The sequence below is a fragment of the Dendrobium catenatum genome, unplaced genomic scaffold (genome assembly GCF_001605985.2).
Source record: "Dendrobium catenatum unplaced genomic scaffold, ASM160598v2 original_scaffold_90375, whole genome shotgun sequence".
NCBI classification, from domain to species: Eukaryota; Viridiplantae; Streptophyta; class Magnoliopsida; order Asparagales; family Orchidaceae; genus Dendrobium; species Dendrobium catenatum.
In genome coordinates, this window is record NW_021408816.1 from 30,019 (window position 1) to 48,411 (window position 18,393).

The 18,393-nt window shown below is 32.5% G+C and overlaps 1 non-coding gene across 1 annotated transcript; it reads left to right on the forward strand.

Annotated features, from left to right (window-relative positions):
* The first annotated feature begins 338 nt into the window (after nt 1-338).
* On the forward strand, nt 339-445 carry LOC114578606. Its single transcript, XR_003699606.1, has one exon. It is a non-coding gene; the product is annotated as a small nucleolar RNA R71 (small nucleolar RNA).
* The last annotated feature ends 17,948 nt before the right edge of the window (nt 446-18,393 follow it).

Consider the following 18,393-nt stretch of genomic DNA (forward strand, 5'->3'; position numbering starts at 1 on the left):
AAATAACTACTATCCTTACATAATTCAAATTAGTCTCTTGCAATTATATATATTAGCAAGATCCTGAGATAACTCTAACAGCATCTATTTTTCTTAAAATAGTAGCTATCTAAGCATTAAGAATTCATAAAGCATCAAATTCATAGACTTTAGCCACTATCCTCGGATTCTCCCTACTCATAGGTTATTAGAAATTATTAGTAGTTATTACTTCAATTAATTTATAAGCATTCTTAAATAGCTTACATATTAAAGATCATCCAGTTATAGCATCTATAATTAATTTAATAGATCTTACTAATCCATTATAAAAGACTTGAATAAAAAATCAATTAGGAAAAGCATGGTGAGAGAATTTCCTAAGCATCTCCTTAAAACGCTCCCAACTTTCATAAATTAATTTTCATTCAAACTGGGCAAAATGAGTGATATCATTTCTAAGTTTAGTAGTTTTTAAAAATAGGAAATACATAGCTTGGAATATATGAGCTAACTCTTTCTAAGTGGTTATAGAACCTAGAGATAAATAACTTATCTATATTTTATCATTGCCCTTTATAGAAAATGAGGATAATCTAAGTCTAATGGCATCATCTCTGACACTATTATACTAATAAGTTGAATTTATTTCTTAAAATAAACTTGCTAAATGTAAGTTATGATCTTCAAAAAAAGTTCCCTAAACTAAATAATTTTGAAACATTTGGATACTGGCCAAATTCAATTCAAAAGTAATAACCTGAATAGGAAGTTTATTAATGCTTTGATGGATCCTTCAACTATAAGGTTAGCATACTTCTTAAGTGGTCTTGCATGAACTTGATCTTAAACTAGTTCATACGTGGTTAAAAAAAAATTTGGATTTTTAAATTTTTTTTAAATCCTTTCTTTTTTGGGTCAAATAATATGTGCTCTTAACTAGATATACCAAGCATACAATAAAGTAATTAAATATAATGTTTTGTTATGATTTTTTTTTAAAAAAAAATATTATATAGAATAAAGATACTATATATAAGTATGTTTAAATATATACTTATTTTAACGATATTATAAATTGCAATAAACACATTACTATTTTCTGTGGTTAAAAAAGAAAACTTTGCTTTGGAAAGATGTAAAGCAAATTAGAATTAATTATCTTTGGGAAAGTTGAGATTTTCTTTTGACTTTGAATTCTAAAATTGAACATACCATCAAGAATTACATACCACCTCAAGAGGTGGAAATAAGATTTCTTAATTGGATTCAGATTAAGAATTACAAATTTCATCCTAAATATTGTAGCAAAATTCATTGATAAACTACATATAACCCTACAACAACAACAACAACAACATAAGAAAAGTATTTTTTGATCTTCATCTTTAATACACTTCACTTGAACTAAATCCTTACTACTCCTATCTCTTTGTTTGGCTAACTTATACATATATCTTTCTCCTTCTTTAGTATCTAAACTACATGTAACCCTGAATGGTCAAAATGATGTTAGATCAAATATCTAGATATAATAATCTAAAAGTGTAATAATTAATTTCATATTTGAGGTCATATCAACAAAAGATATTCTCTTCTTTTTTTTATAGGAAATGCAATAATTTATATGTAGTTCATCAATGATTTCTTAATTGGATTAAGATTTAGAATTACAAATTTCATCCTGAATATTGTAATAAAATTCATTGATGAACTACATATAACCCTGAATGGTCAAAATGATGTTAGATCAAATATATTGATATGATAATCTAAATTTATAATCGTTAATTTCATATTTGAGGTCATATCAACAAAAGATGCTCTCTTCTTTTTCTATAGGAAATGCAATAATTTTGCATTAAAATGAAAAACTAATTACAAACTACTCAAAGTAAACCTAAAGATTCACATTCCTCCTTCAAAATGAACAAGAAGGAAGGAGGAATATCTTCATCATTCAGATCATTCCAAATAAAGCACTTACCCAAAACAAAATTAGAACAACAATCTGCTAATTTATTACAACATCTAGTAGATAAATTAAAAGAAATTTGATTAAAATCTTGGATGAATTCCAAATTCTCTTCAATTCTTTCTTTATTCTTCAATTTCTTCAAAGATACTTGAAGAATCTTGATGATGTTGAAATTATCTCCTTCGATAATCACACCCTGAGCTTCCAACATCCAATCCTGAATTACATTTCTTAAAGTGCAAACTACCAATAGTTCCAACTGAGCAATATCCCAATGCAAGTATTAGACACCAAAAGCAAGTAAGAACCTTCCTCTATCATCCCTGACCACACCACCGATACCTGCCATATTGTTACTCCTTAAGGAAGCATCAACATTAATATTTATCCATCCAGGTGGAGGAGAATGCCAAGAAGAAAATAGCTTATGCTGGTTGACGTCCCAGTTGTCCGAATAAATGTTAATAATCGGGCTAACAGTAGCGATTGAAACAGTGCTAACTACAATTGATACATCAGTGCCTTCCTTGCCACCATGAACCAGCTTATTTCTGATCTTCCAAATAAGAAAAATAGTTGTACAATAGATATTAGCAATGAGAGAATTGGTTCCTTACAATCTATCTAATCCAGTTAAGATATCAGCAAATTCTTCAAACAGTGTAATCTGAAATCCCCATTTGTTTAACAACTTGATGACATTCTGTAATTTACCATATCCCCAGCAATATGACTGGTGTCTTCCGCCTAAGCACATTCTCTCGGGCATTCAAAAAAATTGATCAATCTTCTATACAACAGGAATGAATTGGAAGGAATTGCTTCATTGTATAATCTTCACCAAATCAATTCTACACATGGTCTCAATTTAAATTTTTTCATCCATTTCCAGTGACTGCAATCCAAACTATGCTCCATCACAGCTTCTAGGAACAAAGCAGTAATGGATTTTCCTGTAGCTTTTAGTTTCAATTCAATTTAATCCAATCCTTTATCAGAATAAATAAGAATTTATAAAATCAGCTCCACAAGATGCTTGTCAAAGAATAATTAAAGATGATTCACATTCTAAGATCCCTCAAAGATAAAGTAGTTTAGATTGTAATTTATGATCTCCAAATCATTTACAAAGGTTGGCCATTTAGAAATTCTTTTATCCAAAATCCATGAGTCATGCAACCAATTAATAGATTTACCATTAGAGATTCTCCATCTAACAATGTTTCTAAGATAAGTAGCACCATTGCAAATAATTTTCCAAGTAGGAGAACACCCTTTTTTAACTGGATTACTCCAGAAATCAGTGCCATATTTAGCTCAAAGAATATGGTTGAGCAAAGAGTTAGGCTTCACGAAGAAATCCCAAGCAAATTTATTTTAAAGAGGTCCCCTCTTAGAAACAGCTGAGAAGAGTCCACGACCACCCTTTTCTTTTGGTTTACATAACAAATCCCAAGAAGCATAGTGCAATCCAACATTCCCATTATTTTTATTCCACAAAAAACCTCTACACATTTTATCAAATTCTTTTAGAGTCCCCAACCGAACTAAAGAAAGAGAAGATAAAAACATAGGTATGGATAGGAAGGCTTATTTTACCAACACCATTTTCCCTTCCAAAGAAATACAGTTCTTCCCCCAAGTATTCAATTTGTTAAAAGTTACCTCTATAATCTTTGGAAATTCAAAGCCACCATTTGTTGTGGATTTGTTTTTAGGGAATATAATTTTGATGATAGCAAATACTTCTATTTCTCTATGACTACCCTGCCTACAAACAATTCAGGTCCACAAAATCAAACTGTAATTTGAACCAGCTCAAGATTAGATAGACTAGGTCTGAGTCATTTTGTAATCTTTTAACTTTTCTTAAGTCAATTGTAAATGAAGTTGTTCCTGATGCTAAGTAACCTTGCACACACACTTGGGAGAATATTTCTAACTATTTTTAGAGTTAATAATTTCTGGTCACATCATCCGGGATGATCTATACATCGGCCTGGACGGTCAGTTAAAAATAGAAATCCTAATTAGGAAATCATAATTAAGGTAGCCATCATTAAGCGTATCATCCTGGATGATAATCGTATTGGCCGGAATAATAGGCTCAAATAAAAAAGAATCAACCACCAGATTTATTTAGGAAGCTTTTATTTTTGTATATCATCCTGGACAATGCAATATAATTATGCCTAAATTAATCTAGTAATTAATGAAAGTAATTAAGGAAAGTAATTAAGGTTTGATTGCTTTATCATATCATCCTGGATGATCTCAGGATCGACTGAGATGATCAGTTCAAAAACCATAGTTATTCCTGGACAATTAAACATTGGCCAGCTTCTATTCAGGGTGATGCTCCAAATGATATGCACTGAATTAAATTAATCCTCAAGGATGATCATGAGATTGACTTAGACGATTAAGTTAGTTTTCCACCGTCCAGATATACATTCAGGGTGATGTTCTTGATGATATTCAATAACTTGTACTAATCATACAGGATAATATTCTATCGTACAGGATGATATGAACAAAAACTTTTTGATCATCCCAAATTGTCTTGTCTGATTGAGCTTAATTTGTACTGATCGTATAGGATGATATTTATATCGTCCTGGATGATAAAGTCAGTTTATTGTAATTAAGAGATATTCTGAAGCTCTTCTATTTTAGACCTCTTATTCTTCCCAAGAGATCATCTTTTGCTGTTTTCATGACTTGAGAGAGCCTAAAGGAGAGAGAGAGAAAGGGAGAGAGAGAGAGAGAGAGGATCTTGTGAGGGGGAGTTTGTGAGGGGTTTCACAAAGGTTGCTCCAAGAAAGGATCCAAGTCATCTTCTCCGATCATCATTCCTTATTTTTGGAGATTTGAGAGAGATCCACTTCAGTAATCAATTAAGGTTCTCTACCTGCTTTAGGAGGAAGAAAAAGGAGTCGGCTACTTTTCCTTGCTATGGAAGTAAAAGGAGAGTCATTGTGTCTAGTGCAATACTCGGAGGGTGCCTCCGAGGAGTGGATGTAGGTCGAGTTGACCGAACCACTGTAAATTTATGTGTTCTTTTTTACCACTTTTTTTGTATTTAATTTCTGCACTTTAAATTTTTTTATGGTGAATTTTGGTTTGGTTTGAGTTTTTGTTTTTGATTGAAAGATTTTTTTAAAATACCAATTCTCTCCCCCCCCCCCCCAGGTTAGCCTTGCCCCCCCCCCCCCCCCTCTTGGTTAGCCTTGAGCTAGTTCATAAGGGCTTAACATCCCTAACGAACATTTAAGTGGCATCAGAGTGGGATTCATAAAATCAAGTTTTTGAAACTTTTGAATTTTGATCAATTGCTAACTTTGGTAATCATAGTACTACAAAAGGATATTGTATTACATGACCACCTTTGTTCGATAATATTCCCTTTGATATTTTGAAAACTCACATGTATATATTTTTACAATCGATTGACTATTATATAAGGATGCTTATTAAAGAAGGTTATTTACCTCCGTCACATGAAATTAATGGAATTAAAATTGAACTTCCTTTTATTGAATAGACTTTTGATGAACAGGATTTAGCGCAACTTAATGCAAAATGTTTGAATTTTTTTTTTGTGCTTTAAAATCTAAATATTACATGAGTGTTTCAACTTGTGCTACTGATAAAGAAATTTGAGATAAATTATATATCATTTATGAAGAACCAAAGAAGTCAAAATTATAAGGATGAATATTTTATTGCATTACTACAAAATTTTTTGTATGAAACCTAATGAATCAATTTCTGACATGTATACTAAATTTACTCAAGATGTCACCTCACTGCATACTTTAGGAAGAGAACTTACAAATTATGGAAAGGTTAATAAAATTTTGAGATTTTTACCTTCTTCCTTTGATGCTAAAATTACTACAATTTCTGAATCTAAAGATTTGAATACCTATTCAATTGATAACCTACTAGGATCACTCATTTCTTATGAGAAAGGGGTGAATCAAAGAAACCTTGATGTAGGTGAGAGAAAGAAGGAGAAAACTATGGTGCTAAAGGCCAACAACACAGACACCGACTCTTTTAGGTATGAAAGCGATGATGTTGCCTTAATCATGAGGTCATTTAAAAGCTTTCTAAGGAAGAAGCATAAGAACCATCATAAGTGGAATAAAGGTAAGGGTAGTAAAAATTTTAAGAATTCTAATGATATGATCTATTTTGAATACAGGATTCTGGGACATGTTAAAGCTGATTGCCTACACTTAAAGCTCACTCAAGCAAGGAGAAGGGTGAGGAGATACCCAAGTTCAAAAAGGATAAGAAGAGGTTCGAAAATGTGTTCTAGGCGGATTCTACATCGGACTCCTCTAAGACTGAAGCTAAAGGTGAGACAATAAACTTGTGCTTGATGGCTGATAATCTTCTTGGTCAAAGTGACCAAGAAGAGGATTACTCTCACAAATGGCCTCATGAGAGCATGTTGTACCTAGATAGTAGATGCTTATGACACCTGACTATAGATGCTAACCAATTTATTTCATAGGAGGCCAAGGCTAGAGGCAAGGTTACACTTGGAGACAGTACCACCAGGAAAGTGGTGGGAGCAGGTATAATTAGAAACTCCAAGAACCTTTTAATTTAAAATTTTTTACTTACAGATGGACTAAAACATAACTTGCTCATCATCATTAAGCTTTGTGATAAGGGCTTCATCATAAAATTATTAGCAAATACTTGCATTATAAGCTTAAAAAATAACACTATTTTGTAGAGAAAGCAAATCAATAATGTTTACATGCTTGACTTAAATAATATTGAATGTGCTGCTTCATTTTACTTAAAAATTGCTGCTGATGACTCCTGTTTGTGGCATAGTATGTTATGTCATGCTAGTATGAAAACACTTAAGAGAATGACCCATAAAGACCTAGTTAGAGCTGTCCCTAAGCTTAAGTTCTTTAAAGACAACCTTTGTGATGCCTGCCAACTAGGGAAGTAAGACCAATCTTCTTTTCACTTCACTAAGGATTTTAGCACCTCTAGACCTTTAGAAGTCCTTCAAATGGGTTTGTTTGGACCCATTAGCACTGCCAGCTTAGGTGGAAAAGTCTAAGGATTTATAGTTTTCGATGACTACTCAAGGTTTACTTGTATTATATTTATATCTCATAAGAATGTGTCTTTTGATGAGTTTATATCCTTCTTCACTTGGATTCAATAAAAGCTACATTGTGAGATTTTGGCCATCCATAGTGACTATGTGGGAGAGTTTAAAAATGAGAGATTTGGAGACTTCTGTGAGGATAAAGGGATTAGTCACAACTTCTTAGCTCCTATTATCTCTCAACAAAACATGGTAGCTGAAAGAAAGAACCAGACTTTAATTGATGCAACTCAAGCCATGCTTGCTAAGTATTCACTTCTAAAGTACTTTTGGGCTGAAGCGGTAAGCACAGCTTTTTATGTGTTGAATTGGGTGAATGTTAGAACCAAACTTGATAAGACACCTTATGAAATCCATAAGGGTAGGACACCAAACCTTTCCCACCTCCATGTCTTTGGCTGTATTATTTTCATTCTTAATAATGGGAAGTCACACTTAGGAAATTTTGACCCAAAATATGATAGAGTGTTCTTAGGATATTCAAGTGTGGGGAAATCCTTTAGGGTGTTTAATACGAGGACTTTGGTGGTGGAGGAGACTACTCATGTAGTGTTTAATGAATATGATCCTAAGAAGTCTAGAGTTAAGAATGAAGATGAAGTTAGAGAGATCAAAGGAGTTAAAAATTTGGAGAAGAAGGTAGAGCCCCAAATCACTGAAGGAGTAGGATAGATTACCCAATGACTAGAAAATGCAAATTTGGAGGAAAGGGTTGAACCTACAAACACCTTGCCTAGATATTAGAGATATTTTTTGAGTCATCCTAAAGAACGGATCATAGGAGACCCTTCTGAATGTGTTAGCATTAGGCATGAACTTATGAAAGAAAGTGAACCACTATGCCTTTATCTCAAAGACTGAACCCACCAACACAATCAAGCCCTTTCTGATGAGTTTTGAATCTTAGCCATGCAAGAGGAATTAAACAAATTTGTTAGGAATGATGTTTGGGAGCTTATAGAAAGACCAAAGGGATAAAGTATAGTTGGAATTAAATTGGTCTTTAAGAATAAAATGAATGATTATAGTGTGGTTAGGAATAAGGTAAGATTGGTGGCTAAGGGGTACAACCAAATATAAGGGATTGATTTTGAGGAGGCCTTTTCCCCTATAGCTAGATTGGAAGCCGTTAGAGTGCTACTAGCCTTTGCCAGTTATAAGGGATTTAAGCTTTTTCAAATGGACATTAAGAGTGCCTTTTTAAATAAGGTAATAAAAAAGAATGTTTTTGTAGAGAAACTCCAAGGTTTTGAGAGTTCTCAATTTCTAAATCATATTTTCAAATTAAAAAAAGCCTTATATGAATTAAAGCAGGCACCTAGATCTTGGTATGAGAGGCTTAGCGCATTCTTATTAGAGAGGGAGTTTGTTAAGGGGAACGTAGACACCACACTTTTTCTGAGGAAAGTAAGAGTTGAATTACTCAATTTTCATATCTTTATCGATGATATACTTTTTAGATCTTCTAATAAAAGGCTATGTAATTATTTTTCTAAAGTAATGAGTAGGGAATTTGAGATGAGTATGATGGGAGAGTTTTCCTACTTTTTGTGGTTTAGCATAAGATAACTAGATGATGAACCTTTCTAAATCAATCAAAGTATATAAAGGACATCTTGAAAAAATATGAAATGGATAAAGTTAAGCCAATTAATACTCCCATGACCTCTAGTGTTCAGTTGGACAAGGACCGAAACGGAAAATTAGTTGATCAAAAGAAGTATAGAGGGATGATTGGACCTTTACTTTACCTAACTACTAGCCAACCTGATATAATATTTAGTGTTTATCTCTATGCTAGATTTCAAGCTGATCTTAAAGAATCCCACCTAACTGTAGTTAAGATAATTCTTAGATATCTCTTAGGGACCCAAAACTTAGGAATCTAGTATACTAGGCACAACACTTCTTTTGAGATTATTGGATATTTTGATTCTGATTTTACATGGTGTAAGGTGGATAGAAAGAGAAATTCTAAGACTTGTCAATTTATAGGACATTCTTTAATCTCTTGGTCCAGTAGAAAGCAAAACTCTGTTGCACTTTCCACTGCTGAAGCTGAGTACATTATTTTAGGGAGTTGTGTGGCCCAAGTTCTTTGGTTCAAGCAACAAGTTATATATTTAGGATTACTTGTAGGAAAAATTTCAATCATTTATGATAATGCTAGTGCCTTATACATTTTTAAGAATCCTATCCAACATTCATGGACTAAGCACATTGATATAAGGCCTCACTTTATTAAAGACAATGTGATTAAAGGAGACATTGAGTTACACCTTGTGGCAACTGAGAATCAACTGGCTGACATCTTTACTAAACAACTATCTTTTCACACTTTTAGCACCTTAAGGACCAGATTGGGTGTGATAGACATAAATGCATGAACTTGTTGTTTACTGATTTCTGAATCTTCTGTTTTGTTGCTTTTTTATTTTTATTTTACTTTGCTTACTTTACTTTTTTACTAGTTTTTGTTTCTCTTCTTTATTTTATTTCTGTTATTTTAGTTTTTCTTCTTTTGGGCTCACTACTGAAATGATAATTTATACCATATTTTTATTTTCAAAAATTTGTAGTTAATATTTTACATGTCTTAATCTGTTAAAGGGAGAAAACACCGTTGATTGTTTCTCTTCCTCTAACCTCTTTTAGTGGTGTAATTTTTTTATAAACAAAAGTCTATCTCAAATTAATAACTGGACTTTGTGATTGAAATCTTTTTTATCTTGTTATAGTAATCTATCTTATATTTAAAATGTTCAAAGTCTTTATATTACTTCAAAATTTCTCGTCAGATCATTTCATTTGTTATATGATTTTGATTCTGCTTTGTGGTTTATTCTTTCTTATATTAGAGAGTGAGTTTTTCTTCTCTACTATCTAAAAGATATACTCACAATTGAGTGTATTTAAGAGTTTTAAAAAGGGATCTAGATTGCAAGAAAAAAAAAGTGATCAATGATGCCAAATCAAAAGATGCACAATGATGCCAAATTAAGAAATATACACAAAGTGTATCAAAAAATCAAAAGATGCATAAAGTGCGACATTCAATTGACAATGGGCATAAAATGAGCCCACTTTCTTCTCTTTCAAAGTTTTAAAACATAGAAGAATTCATTTGTCACTTGATATTTTCAAAGTCTTGATTTCAAATTTTTGATTGTGACAAATTACTTTGATACATTATTCTATAAGATATTTTTTTCTAAAATCAAGTCTTGAACGGATCTCTTTTTCTTATCCAATTAGTTTTTCAGAGTTAGGTCTTTTGATTTCAAAATATATTTTTACCGTAAGAGAAGTCTGAGCTAGTGTTAATAGGATGATATATTCTACCATTTTTGGATTTCAACGATGTAAACTCATTGCTCTTACGAGTCTTTAATATTATTCATATGGGGACTATGTCATATTCATGCCTCGATTAAAAAAAAAAACTTTGCTTTAATTCTTCATTTTCTACATTTTTTCTTTTTTGGTTTTTTCCTCCTTTTTTGTGATGTGAAAAGGGGGAGTAGTATTTGAAGTTGTTTTCATTTTTTATTGTTTGTTTGCCTTATTAAAAAAGGGGGAGATTATTTTGAATCTATTTTCAAGGAATATAACTTTAATAATAGCAAACACTTTTTGTTTCTCTATGACTATCTTGCCTAATAATATTTCAGGTCCATAAGATCAAACTGCAATTTGAACTAGCTCAAATTTGGATAGACTGGGTCTAAGTCAGTTTGTAATCTTTTACCTTTTCTTGAATCAATTATAAATGAAGTGGTTCCTAATGCTAAGAAACCTTTCACACATACACTTAGGAGAAAAGTTTTTTGACTATTTTTGGTCACATCATCAAGGATGATCCATACATCAGCCTGGATGATCAGTTAAAAATAGAAACCCTAATTAGGGCGTCATGGTTAAGGCAGCCATCATTAAGCGCATTGTCCTGGTCGATATTCATATTGGATAGGACGATTAGCTCAAATTAGAAAGAATCAGTCACCAGATCTATTTAGTTAGTTTTTATTTTTGGACATCATCACAAAAGATGTATTATAATTATGCCAAAATTAATATGGAAATTAAGGAAAGCAATTAAGGTTTGATTGCTCGATCATATCATCCTGGACGATCTCAAGATGGGTCGGGACGATTAGTTCAAAAACTTTAGTTATTCCTAGATCATCAAACATCGGCCATCTTCTATTTAGGGTGATGCTTTGGATGATATGCACCGAATTAAACTAATTATCCGAGATAATCACGAGATCAACCTGGATGATCAAGTTATTTTTCCATCGTCTGGACATCCATTCAGGGTGATGTTCTAGACCATATTCAATTACTTGTACTAATCATACAGGATGATATCCTATTATCCTAGGCGATATGAACCAAAACCTTCAGATCATCCTAAACCATCCTGGGTGATTAAGCTTAATTTGTATTATTCATACAGGATGATATATCATCCTGCATGATAAAGTCAGTTTTTGCAATTAAAAGCTATTCTAAACTCTTCTATTTAAGACCTCTTATTCTACCCAAGAGATTATCATTTGATGATGTCTTGACCTGAGAGAGCCTATAGGAGAGGAAGAGGAAGGGAGACAGAGAGAGAGGATCTTGTGAGGGGAGTTTGTGAGGGGTTTAACAAAGGTTGCTCCAAAGCAAGGATCCAAATCATCTTCTATGATCATCATCCCTTGTTCTTGGAGGTTTGAGAGATGTTCACTTCAGTAATTGATCAAGGTTCTCTACCTGCTTTAAGAGGAAGTAAAAGGAGTCAGGTTCTTTGCCTCACCGGTGTCTGTGGAAAGGATGTTTTGTAAATGCTTCTCCGCCTTCCTATGGGAGAAAAAGGACAGTCACTGCGTTTAGTGCAATACTCGGAGGGCACCTCCGGGGAGTGGACGTAGGTCGAGTTGACTGAACCACTATAAATTTATATGTTATTTATTACTACTTTTTTCTTCATTTAATTTCCGCATTTTAAATTTATTTGTGGTAAATTTTGGTTTGGTTTGAGTTTTTGTTTTTGATTGAAAGATTTTTTAAAATACCAATCCCCCCCCCCTTTAGTTAGCCTCCACTAACAATATTTAGTTAAAATATTCTTCACCTTTTTAGCTTTCCTAATGTTTGCTTCTGAGAATATTAGAATATCATCAGCATAAAGAAAATGAGATATTATAGGAACATTAGGAGATATTTGAATCCCCATTATACCTCTGCTAAGGTGAAAAGTATCAGATAAAATTTGAGAACACAAAATAACAAGATAAGGGGATAGTGGACATCCTTGTCTAAATTCACTCTTGGCTTTAATCCAATTAGATTTTTTCCCATTGATCAAAATGCAAAATATTGTGTCCATGACACATTGCAATAAAAACTCCAAAATTTTGCTAGGAAAGTTAAAGTTATAAAGAACTTGCCTTAGAGACAGCCATCCCATGCTATCATATGCTTGCACCATGTCAATTATAATAGCCAAAAGTCCTTTCTTTTCTTTCGTATACCAGAATTTATTGAAAACATCTTGAGCCAACAACACATGCTCCGACAAAAAATGACCTCTTATGAAAGCAGCTTGATCAATCGAGATAACCTTGTGAATCACCATCTCCATTCTGTTCAATAGCATTTTTGCGACTAATTTATAAATATTCATGCAAGGACTAATAGGTCAGAAGTTAGAAGGAACCATAAGATTTTGAATCTTTGGAATTAAAATAATCAAAGTTTCATTCTATGAAAGATGCATAGTTCCTATTGTAAAAAACTGATTAATGGCACGCCAAACATCATGTTTAATTATTTTCCAAAATCCTTTGATAAATAAAGAGTTATCCCATCCAAACCAGGTGAGATATTCTTCCCTACAATTTCCACAATAGTTTTAAGTTCCTCTCTAGTGAATTCAGCATCCAACCTTCCATGATCACCTTTGTCAATGATAGATGAACGTGTCGGCCAGCCATCATGCACACAATTACTATGCCGCCATTTGATTTAAAAAAAAATTATAAAAAGTTTTTCAACCTTAGCTAGATCATCTGTAACCATGCCTCTATCATTCCTAATGTGATTTTTTCAATTTGAGTTTCTTCTTGCATTCGAAAATGCATGAAAAAAAGAGGAATTAGAGTCTCCCTCCTCCATCCATTTAGCTTTTGTTCTTTGTTTCCACCAAATGTTGAGCCGAGCAAGAGTAATGTTAAGTTCATTAAGTTTGGATCTAAGTAATCGCAACTTCTCTACAGAAAGCAAACCTTCTGCCTCCTCTAATTGAAGCTCCAAAATTTCCTTCTTCAAAGAATCCCTCAATAAAATTAAGACTTTTAAACTTTGCTTTACTCCAATAAAATAAAGCTCTTAAAGTTCTTTAAAACTTTAAATTTAATGAGGTAGCTGGATAATTACTAGTGGACTTCTTACAAGATTTCTCCATAATAGCAACAACCCCATGTTAAGATGTCCAAACATCTTCAAAATGAATACCTATATTATGGAACACCACCTATTTGAAAAGTTCTAAAATAATGGAACAATGATCCGAGGCTATTCGACACAAATGTTTCGCAATTGATAGATGAATATAAATCATAGCAATAGAATTTATGAGACATCTATCCAATCTTTTAAAAAATGCGAGCCCCTTCAGATTTGTTATTGTACCAAGACAATTTTGGTCCAACAAACCCAACCTCTTGAAAATCATTATTATTCATGATTGTCTTCATATCTTTAGCACCTTGAGATAGAATGAATTTTTCCCTCCTCTTTTCTCCTCCTGAGATAATACATAATTAAAGTATCCACCAATAACTGAAGGCATAGAATTTGAGAAATGTCTCTCAATGCAATCCCACAAATATTTCCTATCAAGAGAATTTCTACTCCCATATACAGTTGATATCATCCAGCATACTTTATTCAAAACATCCAAGTTCCCAATAATTACCTGAGAAGGAACTTCAATCATAGAGAAAGAAGCCAAATCCTTTATCTATAAAACCATTATAACTCTAGAAAGACCATCAGAAGGAACCATAAAAGAATCCCAATTTTTTCCCAAAAAATCATAGAATCTGAAGATTTTCCATAGAATTTATTTTTGTTTCAACAAGTCCAACAAAAAACACAACATTGTCTTTTATAAACTCCTTGAGATATAGAGCGGTCTCCCTTTTCTTGGCCCCTCTACAATTCCAGAATACAAAAGAAGTCATTGATTAAACAAGGGAGAAGGACCCCCACTCCTCTTACATTTACCACCATCCATCTTTCTATTGAGCAATAATGCTACCCGAGCTAAGAGATTTTAGCTCTTTAAGAACTTTGACTTTCTTACCTGAAGAAGAGTTATCAGCCATAATGTTATCCAGAGAAGAGCTCGTCTTGAATGTTTCCAACCCCAACTTAAGCTCCACACCACTTTTTAAACCATCATCATCTAAATTTTCATTATCACCAACAACAAACTCTCCTTCTTCAACACATTCATTCACATGCATATCCACATTATCAAAAGTAATTATCCCATCCAAATCAGATAGAACATCAAATTTATTAAGCACAATAAGAGCTGGTTCAGAATCAGTTACCTTCAATCCCTAAGCTTCTGCTTCTAAGATCTCAAATGACTTTCCAGCAGGAGCCCTGACTTCATTGAGCTCTTCCCAATCTTCCAAATTAGAGCCCATCTTCACCAGGTAAGACTTCAATCCTCCAGCAGTTTTGGAATTACCTTTCTCTAAAGAACTATTATTTTGCATGGGATCATATACCTTTTTAACGGCAACTAAAGACCGATTAATTAAATTTCTCTTTGCCACAAAGCTCTTTTGTTTCTTCTTGCCATATTTAACCTGAATCCAATTTTCATAAGCAGATTCACCATCAACATGATTAATACTATCAGCAACAACTAGATTTACTAGTTATTCAAACTTTCTGGCAACTTCAGAATTCTCTTGAACATTAACCTTCTCCACTTTTGCTTCTTTGCAATCAGCTTTGGTATGGCTAATTTTACCACATTTAAAGCATAATTTAGAAATACCTTCATATTCAATTCCTTGAAAGAACCTTCCTGCTAATCCTTCAACCTAATTACCAAAAGGTAGTTTCATAGCCAAAGGAATCTGAACACACACTCTTGCATATTCTCTTTTACTCCATTGAAACATGTTCCCATCAAAGAGGTATGGTTTACAAACTTAAGAAGCTATCATGCATATGTTAATCTCATCCCAACATTGTAAAGTTAAGTTTAGCAATTGAATCCACAAAGGAGCTGAAATTCCTCAACGAGAAGTTGGGTTGAATGATGCTAACCATTTGTCCAAACCTACTACATGTCCTTTGACATACCAAGGTCCACCTATAAAAATGTACTCCAAAACATTTGAATCCTCAAATGAACACAACACCAATCCAAGTCCAAATCTGGGTTATATGGAAATTCTTAAACTGACTTCATTGCCTTCTTAATTCGAAACACACTGACTGAAATGGGATGTTGTCTCCAAACACCTTAACAACAAGATCCTTCTCCAATTTTTTTTTGCATTCTAAGATTCCTTTACATCATGAATCAAAATGACTTTCCCATCTTCTAATAAATAAGATCCTAGCTCAAGGTTATCGACTCTAATGTTTGGTTTTTTATTCCAAGCTGATTGAACCTCAACATGACTACCATTAGTCACTAAAAGAAAATCTTTCTAAATATTAGAAGTATTCTTAGCTAATTAAGCAACAGTGCCTTCACAATCCCTTAATTCTGGCAATACCTCATTAACCTTGTCACCTTAAGATTACTGCCTTTCGTTATAGACAGAACAATTATGTCAACTAGAATAAAAGAAGAAGGCAGAGAAATAGAATTGCAACACTTATTCGAATAAACTTTCAATCCAACTGAAGAAGAGGCTTCCAAATTCAAAATTTCAATTACACTTTTAACTCCAGAATTGATTTTAAAAGCCTTTGGACTAGTGAACCCATTTTCCCTGATAACATCTTTTCCTTTACTGAAAACTACTGGAGCAACCTTATTATTCAACATACCACCTTCATTGATTACCAAAGGTTTTTCCTTAAAACATTTATTTTGACCATTGAGAAGAGATAAAGCTCTTGATCCTCTATTAAAGACTTCAGAAGAAGATCGCACAGGAACATTAAGCCCTCTTCGGTAGTTTGCCCAGGCTTCAGTTGCTGTTAAATGCTTCCCTTCTATCGGCACCGCCAATTTCCACCAGAGAGACAGCTGAAGAACGCCATCCAAAATAGCTGCAAAAAAGGAGGACACAAAGAATTTAAAAAACCAATAAAATTTCCTTTCAAAATCCCATACTTTCTCTCACTAACTTCTTTATTTTCTTTGTTAAAGAAGGAATGTGATCTTCATTTTTATTCTCTTCAAAGGAAAAAAATATTATTCATTATCAATTATTTGAATATGATGATAATGATCAACATTCATTTTGATTTTTTTCAAAGAAGATTAATTGATTATTTTTTTAAATTTAATCTTCATTCTTTAAATCTCCAATAAGTTCAGGCCCTCAAAGTTACTTATATCATAGAAAACCTGAGTCTCCTACAAAAACTCTCGATTAAAATAGTTATAGAATTTTTATTTTGAGATTTTCAAGGAGTGATATCGAGTTCGGATTCCAATCAAGATTGATTCAAATTGGAGCACTTATTTTTGGATGATAACAGAAGAAAAGTAGGAGGCATTTTAAGTTTCTAAAATGGTTCAAAAATGCTCGAGTTTGTCTTATATGTTGGTCTTTAAGTTTATATTTGAGGAGAAATTTTAGTTTGAGTTATAATTTAATAGAAAGTTTGGATTAAATTTTTGAAGTTAGTGTCTTATGATTTTGAGTTTTCTCCTAAATCTTAAGTCTAATATGTCCACTGAACAATAGTGGCCCAAATATAAAACAGTGCAAATATAGATTTATCTCTACCTAGATTAGGTGCCAACTAACCACCTATGCACTATAAAACCAATAGTTTAATTTTTTTATGGAAGAGAGATAGTCTATTTATCAAGTTTTTAGGAAATTGGATCAACATCTAAATCAAATCCTAATTGGCCCCTTAACTTAAGAAGGGTGATTAATGCTTTAAAATAAATGCAATTAATTTTTTTTTTAATTTATTTCTAATACAATACATGCTAATTGACCTTCAAATGCATAAAATGAATATGAAGTAGTTTTAAAAAGCTAAATAATAGATTTTCTCTAGAGATTGTATAATACCCCCATGATAGCATTACATCATAAAAGGCTAGGTGGTCTGTCAAAACCCCCAATCTAGGAGGTGCCTAATAAGAAAGAGAATATATTAAAATGAATGCATGTGAACTCTTGGCGATCCTTAGCTTACTTCTTAAATTGTTAGAATTTTTATGTGAGCTTAAAAATTTTATTTAATTTAAGTAGAAAATAATTTTAATCATACGCTCACAAGCCTCCAAATATTTTTCAGGCAAAAACAAAATACAACATGTAAGAAAAGAGTAAAATATTAGCAATTTCTAAGTATAATTAATGGATACAAATCAAACCAATTAATTAAATATGTTAAATGCCCTTATTGAAAGTGCCACTTAATTACAATATAGGATTTGTAAAAATTAAAAGTGGTCAAGTACCACTAACAAAAACTTTGAATATAATCCTAAAAATGAAGCAAGTAACTTTGAGACTGGGATATTCTTTATCTTTACCTCCTTATCTTCTTTCCATCTACAAGCTCATCAATTCATCAGGTTCGGCTATTCAAATGAAAAGAAACTCCTCCCTAAAGGTGTGTTTTCCTTTCTCTTTCAATATTGAAATCATCATAACCTGGATCTCCAAATGAAGAGAAAATCTTCCCTAGGGAATGTTACTCTTCTCTTTGGATTCCACATTGGATAGTTAATATACCATCTCAAATACCAACTTCAAAACATAAGAAGATTAAATTACATTGTATAAAATTAAAAGATAATTCTAAAGGAATCTCCATGGTTATCTTAATAAATTTTAAAAAATAATTTACATCCCAAGCAGTTATGTAATTGAATTAAATTAAAGTATAACCATGCTTGACCATCCTCTTTTAATATAAAGTAGACTTAGGAAACTTTTAGAACCTACCGAAAACATGTTAGTTTAAAGCATTTCATTTTGCCACCGTGATTTAGTCCAGCATGAGCATAGCCACCAGCAAAAAACTTTGTGTGCATCCATATCAATTCTAACCTACGAGTAATCTA